Source organism: Bubalus kerabau, chromosome 16 (genome assembly GCF_029407905.1).
Source record: "Bubalus kerabau isolate K-KA32 ecotype Philippines breed swamp buffalo chromosome 16, PCC_UOA_SB_1v2, whole genome shotgun sequence".
Lineage (NCBI taxonomy): Eukaryota > Metazoa > Chordata > Mammalia > Artiodactyla > Bovidae > Bubalus > Bubalus kerabau.
The window spans coordinates 77,216,135-77,224,402 of record NC_073639.1 but is presented as its reverse complement, the minus strand read 5'-3'; positions in this window follow the sequence as shown (position 1 = coordinate 77,224,402).

Below are 8,268 nucleotides of genomic sequence, written 5' to 3'. Positions count from 1 at the left end.
CTCACCTCCCGCCCCCTCACCCCCGCCCTGGCCGACAGTCTCAGCAGGGTAGAGTGTTTGCTGCATGTATGGGAAGTGCTTTACTCGACTTTTTATTTTAAGGGTAGGAGAGCTGAGGGCTGATACTTTTTTCTCTAAGGACAAACAGAAACCAGATCAGGTGGTTTCCTCCCCCGGAACCCTGGCTGTCTCCCAGGGTCCCTCTCCACCATGGGCTGCCCTTGAGGCCTCGCCAGGGCTGTCCTCGGCCCCCGGGAACAGGCCCGGGGCCACTGACGGCTTCTCCCATCCAGCACAGGGTCACCTCCTCCCTCCTGGACTTCATGGATCTGTGGATGCACCCTGATCTCCGTCCTCACTTCCCTGGGGAGGCTGAACCTGGCGGTTTGACACAAAGGGCACAGAGGCCCGGGTGTCCCAGCAGGTCACTGGCCAGCAGCCGGCCAGTGAGCTCCAGGCCCCCAAACCTGCTTGAGTGAGAGGGTTCCCGTCAAGGTCACGGGGCTGACAGAGTGGGAGCTGTGGATTCCCCGTGAGATGATGCAACCAGGGGTCCCCACGGCTGCCGCCGACTCCGGGGAGCCACCCCAGGAGGCACCCGTCTCAGAAGCTGGACAGAGTTTCTGAGCCAGCAACGGGTGGCCCCGGGCTGGAGCGCGGGAGGGCCCCAGCCAGCTCTGCACGGAGATGGATGGTGGATGCCCTCGTATCGACGTTTCCCACAATGATGACCGTATTTTCCCCATCGGTCGAGCCCCGAGTCGATGGCATTTGAGTAATCAGAGATTGATTTTAATTAAGTCTTAGAAGTTTTGTGACTGTGCCTGACAGAGAACGCCTGTCCGTGGCTGCAGAGGGGACGGTGGAAGCCTGCCCGGGAATGGGGCATCCGTGGGCCCTGGCCTCCCTGGGGCCCGCCATGTCCTCTGCCCTGGTCTGCAGAATGAGCCTGGGAAACAGCCTGGAGGTGGGTCGTGGCCGGTGCTGGGGCCTCCCCTTCCAGCGCGAGTCCTCGACTGTGAAAGGATAACGCCCCTGCTCCATGGCCCAGGCCCACCCTGCAAGAAGGGACACCATTACTTCTCCACATAACCTAGTGGGATCACCCCAAAGATGAGCTCCAAGCCTCCTTTCCCCCAAACCTCCTCTTCTGTGTTTGCCACGGTCCGCAGGGTGGGCCAGCCCAGCCGCAGACCACACCCCATGGTTGCTGACCGCAGGACACAGACCCCTCACCTGGGTCCCCTGCCGGGTCCTGTCCACCCTCCAGAGCGTCTCCCGTCAAGGCCAGGAGCCGGGGACCCCATACAGGGCTCCATACCAGCCCCTCAGGGCAGCAGCACTCCCCGGGGACCCCAGGCCCCCAGCTGCCTCCCACCAGCCACCAGCCCACTGACAGTTTCAATGCCTCAGAGGCGGGAAGGTCATTAGCAGGAATGAATTATGAATGAGGAGGCCTTGTTAGACAGACCAGTGAATCAGCTCTCTCACCGAGTCCCTGAGCAAAAACGGGAAAGCTCTCAGGGGGAGGGTCTGCCGGGCTGAGGGGGGTGGGTCCTGGGCACAGAGGACCCCATGGGTGTCCGGGCCCTGGGGCAGAGCCCCAGAACTGTCCACTTCAGTGCCCTGGGGATCCCAGTGCTGCCGACTGGCTGACACAGGTCCTACCTGCTAAGCCTGTGCAGCTGGCCATGGGCCGCAACTCCCCGCCCCAGACCCTGACCCAAGACGGGGAGCAGTTCCCCCCGCAAGACTGACCCCCAGCCGGGGAGACAAAAAGGTCTCAGAGTTGCCGACACCTCCAGACAGAACCGCGACAGGTTAACAGTGGGACGCTGGCCAGGAGTCGCTCAGAGCGGTGACCCTGGGCCAGAGGTCAGGAGAGTCTGGACCTGAGAGCTTGGGCCACAGGCGGGACATGGGTGGGGCAGTGGCCAGGGGCCAAGCTCCTGCCTTCGGGGCCTTGGGCAGCCCCAACCCTCTCGGGGCCTCAGTTTGCCTGTCCAGGGAGCCCTTGGGACAAGGCTGATAGACCAACAGGTTAGATAGACCAAGAGCCTTCAGAGCCTTAAGCAAGTATGATTTACTTAATTCCTGATAAGGATTGCAAGACTATATCTTACATCAACTGAATGCAAATCAACCACTTTAATTAAGCTAAATCCTCCCTAGATTGGTGGAGGGAGGTGGAGCCCCCCACGGTGGGAGACTGGGGAGCCAGGCCAGGACGCACCTGCCCACCCCGTCCACGGAGGCCAGCTGTCTGCGCTGAGCGACAGGGGTCCCCACCCAGCCCTGCCTGTGGGCTGTGGTCTTCTCTCTGTCTCTCCACCTGCCCTTAGCTTGTGCTTTGAAAACTGTGAACTCTCAGCAGAGCCGCAGGAGCAGGCCTGAGCGGCCATTCACCTGCCCAGAGCAGGGCCAGGGGCCTCCCTCTCCCACTACCGCCTTGGGGCCAGCTAAGCGGGAACCACTGGCTCTGGACAGGGGACAGGGTGCCTCTGAAGGCTCGGAGGAGGGGCGTGGCTCAGGTGAGCCTGCCTTGAGGCCAGGCTGACAGGGCCACATGGCAGCTGGGAATCACACCAGGTGGGGCCAGAAACCAAGATCGGGAAACCGCCAGTATGAAGGGCAGCAGGCCCCCCAGGGCTGTGGGCTTCCTGGCTGTCCAGGGCTGGCAGGGTCCAGAGACACAGGCGACCAGCGCCAGGCCTCCGTCACCTGGAGCTGCCCTCCTCCTCGCCCTCAGGTGAAGGCTTCTGGAGACTGGGTTACGGCAGCACTGAACAACCACTCACACTTTAGTGAGAACTGGTGGGCTGATCCAGGAGACTCAGCATCAGTCTAATGGCAGAGGGGTACTCACAGGGCCCAGAGTGGGCAGAGGCCCAGAGGCCGTTCCCACGGGGGCAGAGAATGTCCCTATCTACCGGCCCTGAGACCTGGGACACCCACAGGTACTGGGTGGAGATTCCTGGGCTCACTGAGCCAACCCAACAGCCCCTCCATAAGCTGCCAAGGGAGGGAGACAGGCTCCACTCACCTGGCCCAGTGACTGGGCAAGACCCCCTCCCCAACTTTCTGTAGGCGAGCATGGGATCCTCACCCTATGTGTGTGGGTAACACCCATTCCCGGGGCGCAGGCCAGGAAGTGGGCAGTGGAGGGTACAGGGAACCACACCCGTGTGTGGTTCCAGGATGACTCGTCCATCCCCCGCCAGCACTGAGGTTCCTGCAGTGTGTAGAGCACCGGCAATTCTGATGGGCTTTCGTTTAACATTTTCTTTACCACAATCACTTCAGAAACTATTAAGTGCAGCTATTCATCATTAGGTAATTATTATCTGCTCGTATATTAAGTTTCTGGTCACCAAGACTGTCACGAAGATTTAAGATCTTTAATTGTTAATAGTGTTTCCCAAACACAAGCGAGGTTTAATACCCCTCAATATGTTCCCCCCCACACCACCGCCTGGATGAGGCAGGGAGGGCCCCCCACTACATGTGTGTTCTGGGCCCTGGGCATGACCCAACCCTCCCCAATCCCACTTAGGGCCCCAGAACACCAGGCCAGGAGTGTGGCCCTCCCCCAGGGTCCACACCCACCCACATCTGCTGACATCCCGGCGGCCCTGTCATCAAGGTAGACTGGATAGTGGCTGTGCGAGGGCCCTGCTCTCCCCAGGTCAACTCCAGCCCTGTGACCAGCAGACCAGGAGGAGCCGTGATGGTGTGGGTGCCGAAGGTGATGGTGGAGGTGGTGATGGTGATGGTGGAGGTGATGGTGGTGATGGTGATGGTGGAGGAGGTGATGGTGATGGTGGAGCTGGTGATGGTGATGGTGGAGGTGATGGTGGTGATGATGGTGGTGATGGTGATGGTGGAGGTGATGGTGGAGGTGATGGTGGTGATGGTGATGGAGGAGGTGGTGGAGGTGGTGGTGGTGATGGTGGAGGTGATGGTGCAGGTGCTGCTGTTGATGGTGGAGGTGGTGATGGTTGAGGAGGTGGTGATGGTGGAGGAGGTGATGGTGATGGTGGAGCTGGTGATGGTGATGGTGGAGGTGATGGTGGTGATGATGGTGATGGTGGTGATGGTGGAGATGGTGATGATGGAGGTGATGGTGGTGCTGATGGTGATGGTGATGGTGGTGATGGTGGAGGAGGTGGTGATGGTTGAGGAGGTGGTGATGGTGGAGGAGGTGATGGTGATGGTGGAGCTGGTGATGGTGATGGTGGAGGTGATGGTGGTGATGATGGTGATGGTGGTGATGGTGGAGGTGATGGTGATGGTGGAGGTGATGGTGGAGGTGGTGATGGTTGAGGAGGTGGTGATGGTGGAGGAGGTGGTGATGGTGGAGGTGGTGATGGTTGAGGAGGTGGTGATGGTGGAGGAGGTGATGGTGATGGTGGTGATGGTGATGGTGGAGGTGATGGTAGAGGTGATGGTGGTGATGATGGTGATGGTGGTGATTGTGATGGTGGTGATGGTGGAGATGGTGATGATGGAGGTGGTGGAGGAGGTGATGGTGGAGGTGGTGATGGTGATGGTGGAGGTGATGGTGGTGCTGATGGTGATGGTGGTGATGGTGGAGATGGTGATGATGGAGGTGATGGTGCAGGTGCTGCTGGTGATGGTGGAGGTGGTGATGGTGGAGGAGGTGGTGATGGAGGAGGAGGTGATGGTGATGGTGGTGATGATGGTGATGGTGATGGTGGTGATGGTGGAGATGGTGATGATGGAGGTGGTGGAGGTGGTGGTGGTGATGGTGGAGGTGATGGTGCAGGTGCTGCTGGTGATGGTGGAGGTGGTGATGGTGGAGGAGGTGGTGATGGTTGAGGAGGTGGTGATGGAGGAGGAGGTGATGGTGATGGTGGTGATGATGGTGATGGTGATGGTGGTGATGGTGGAGATGGTGATGATGGAGGTGGTGATGGTGATGGTGGAGGTGGTGGTGGTGATGGTGGAGGTGATGGTGGAGCTGGTGATGGAGGAGGAGGTGGTGCTGGTGGTGATGGTAGGGGTGGTGATGGAGGAGGGGACAATGGGGGATGAGGCGGTGAAGGCAGTGGCAGTGATGGTCGTGCCCATGGTGACGGCAGTGATGATGAGAGCAGATTCTCCGGGACGCAAGTTTCCCAGACAAACGCGGTTTTGCCGCTGCCCTCACCCCAGCCGCTGGCAGGGTGCCCGCCTGGGAGCTGCCCTCGGAGGCGGCAGGAGAGAGAGCTTTGACAAGTCCTGACAGGACAGTGGGCTATCCTGAGCTGACAGACAGCGTTTAATCTTAGTTAAAAATAAATAAGTTCAATTATTGGAAAGGGAAAATACAGCCTAGTGTTTACTGCAAGTGAAAGGAAGGTGATCACTCCAGGAGAAGTCCACTGCGGGACACTGGGCACCAGCCCCTGCTGTCAGGGCCCCTGTGGGCCGGTGGGGCCACCTCGCGGGCCTGGCGGGAGGGGGCCAGGCCCCCCACCCGCGATCTGGGGCCTCCCTCCACCCCTCCTGCCCCTGGCTGAGTGAGGTCACCTCCCCAAAACTAGCACCAGGGAGTGCCAAGATTTGGGGGCTGGCAGAGACCCTAGCCCCGACCCCAGGCAGCATGGCTGATGAGCAGCAGAGAGCCCCTGCCCGCAGTAATTAGCGTGAAACGTGACGCCTTCACCAGGGAGGAAAATCTCATCTTGGAAACACACGGCCAGAGCAGGTTCAATTTCACCCGAGGGGCCATAAAACCCTTTTCCAATCACCTGGAGCCATGGGCTGCCAGCGCCGTTAATCCTGGGGATGTTATTTAAAGCTGAGACGTCACTCAGGGAGAATCAGACCCGAGCCCCACAAGGAGCCCCTTCGGTTTCCATAGGGGCCCTGGGAGCCAGACATGGCCGCCCGGGTGCTGGGCAGACCGGGGGTGTCCTCAGCTGCTCTGGGTCTCCCCAGCCGCCACCAGGCTGGCGGGGCCCCACGTGGGCCCACCGTGGGTGCAGCTCCGCCCTGCCCACCCCCCACCCTAGACTTCCATCATCCCAGACTCTCTTTAAAAGTCGTTTCCTTGATTACCAAGGATAACAATGAAAACATGTAATTGAATCTCCAAGAAATTATCATTTTTATAACTTGTGCCCAGTTCCTGGGGTAAATGAACAGCTCCCTGCACACAGCAGGGGCCCCACGGAGCCTCCGCCAGGGGTGAGCCTACCCCCTGTCACTGATGTGGGCCCCGTGCTATCTCCCGGTGGGGCGAGGGGGCAGGGGTCCCCCCTGCTGGAAAGCCATCAGTGGTTGGAGGGAGCAGGGTCAGGGTGGGTCAGGGAGGGCCGCAGAGAGCAGGCCTGGCCAGGGGGAATGGGGGCTCCCTACCTGCCCCCTCCTGCTGACCACCTGCCCCCAGGAGCCAACTGCCCAGCAGGCCAGGTTGGGCACACAAGGGTCCTGGGGCATCTCAGGTCAATGCCAGCAGGGAGGCTGGAGAGGTGACCAGTGTTGGAATGGTCATGAGCTGGTGGGCTGGTGGGGCTGGTGGGCTTGTGGGTAAGGTAAGTGCCTCTTGTGGCTGCGTGGTGGCTGGCTGGGTGGCTGGCTGAGTGGGTGGGTGACTGGGTGGGTGGCTGGCTGGCTGAGTGTTGGTCCCTGCTCCCTGGGGAGGGGCACACCCCCAGATCAGCACGGGAGCCTTAGCTGTTCCCAGCCTGCAGCTGCCACCCTGGGAGCCCCGCCACGCCCAGGCCCTGCCCACTTCCCTGACTTCTGAGGCCCACCCCAGAGCCACGATGGTCCACTTCACCCCCGACCAGCGATTGGTGCTGCGCCCCAAAACCCCACCTCACCAGGACACAGCCTGGCTCCACGGAGCAAGGGTTGGGCCCCAGGGCTGAGAGGTGTGGGCCTTGGGGCCCAGTCCCACATCCAGAGAGCCTGCCCTGAGCAGCCCCAGGCTCCGTGCCCAGCACACACACCAACACCGGGTGTGTCTGCCTGACCGGTTCTGAGAAGGATGAGGCCGGGTGTGTGGGCTACAGGTGGTTCCAGGCTTGTTTCCATGGCAGCACCGCGAGGTCACCCAAAAGCAGTGGCTGTGCCCGTGGTCCAGGGGCCCCACCCCAGGCCCAGGGCGGCGGGCGCTCGGCACAGAGTGCCCCCCATGCACCCCACTGCCGCCTCAGGGGCTCCTGGCTGCCTGCCTAGCCTCCCAGGCACCTTGGAGACCCTGCAGGCGACCGCCTCCTGCCCACCCTGGCCCACGGGGAGTCCTGGACACCGGCCTACCCCGCCCCGAGATAGGCTCTCACCTCCCAGCACCTGGGCCTCAGAGGCTGGAACTGGGATCCCCGCCAGCTGTGTGCCCACTGACAACCGGGCAGCCTGGGGCCAGCTCAGGGCTGCCGGAGGGTCCACACCCCAGCGGAATGGGGTTGGGAGCCCCACCCCAGGCACCCGCACCCCAGGCAGGAAGCAGGCGAGGGGCTAAAGGAGGGGGGATGAGCCCCAGGGTGAACCCCGGGGAGGCTCTGGTAGGACGTGGTCAGACCCCCACGGGAGCACAGGTCCAGCTGTGGAAGGCTTTCTCCCCCGCACTGGCAGACGCAAGCAGGGATCACCCGCCGGGCCTCAGGGTCCTCGAGCCTGCAGCCCTTCTGTGGGCTTGTGTGGCCATCTGGTGGTGAATTCCGGGACCTACGCCTGGCTGGCCTAGAGAGGATGGACTGCCCTTCAGAGCCAAGGAGCCGCGGCCACGCGGTCTCTGCCCCCCACCTGACTCTGGGTCTCACTCACCCCTCCACGTCCACTCCCCAGGGGCAGGGATGGGCCCATGTGCCCCCCAACCCCTCTCCCAGCGAGCGCGGGCCAGGGGCAGGGTGGAGAGCATGGTGCCCATGTGTCCTGGACTCTGGCCCCAGGAAGGGTCTCAGGAGGTGACCCCAGTTTCAGCTGGCTGGGCTGGCTTCCCGGGCTCACTGTGGGCTAGCTTACCGTGGGCAGGTGTGAGCCCAGCTGGCAGGGACCCCCTCGGGGGTCTCTGGGCAGGTTCTGTCCACCCGTCTTGCGTGGGGCCTCAGCATGGCCGCCCCCCAGCCTGCAGCCCTCAGCACCCTGCTGACGGTGCCCCGCGGCGAGGATTTTCCTTGACACTCGTATTCTCTCTTCTGATTCTAAAATAAAAAATGCACAGCAGCTGTCCAGAGGGGCTCCGAGGGAGGGAAGAGGGGTGGGCTGCCCAGCGCACACCCGGCGAGCCGCTCGGTCACCCACTGTGAGCAGGCATGC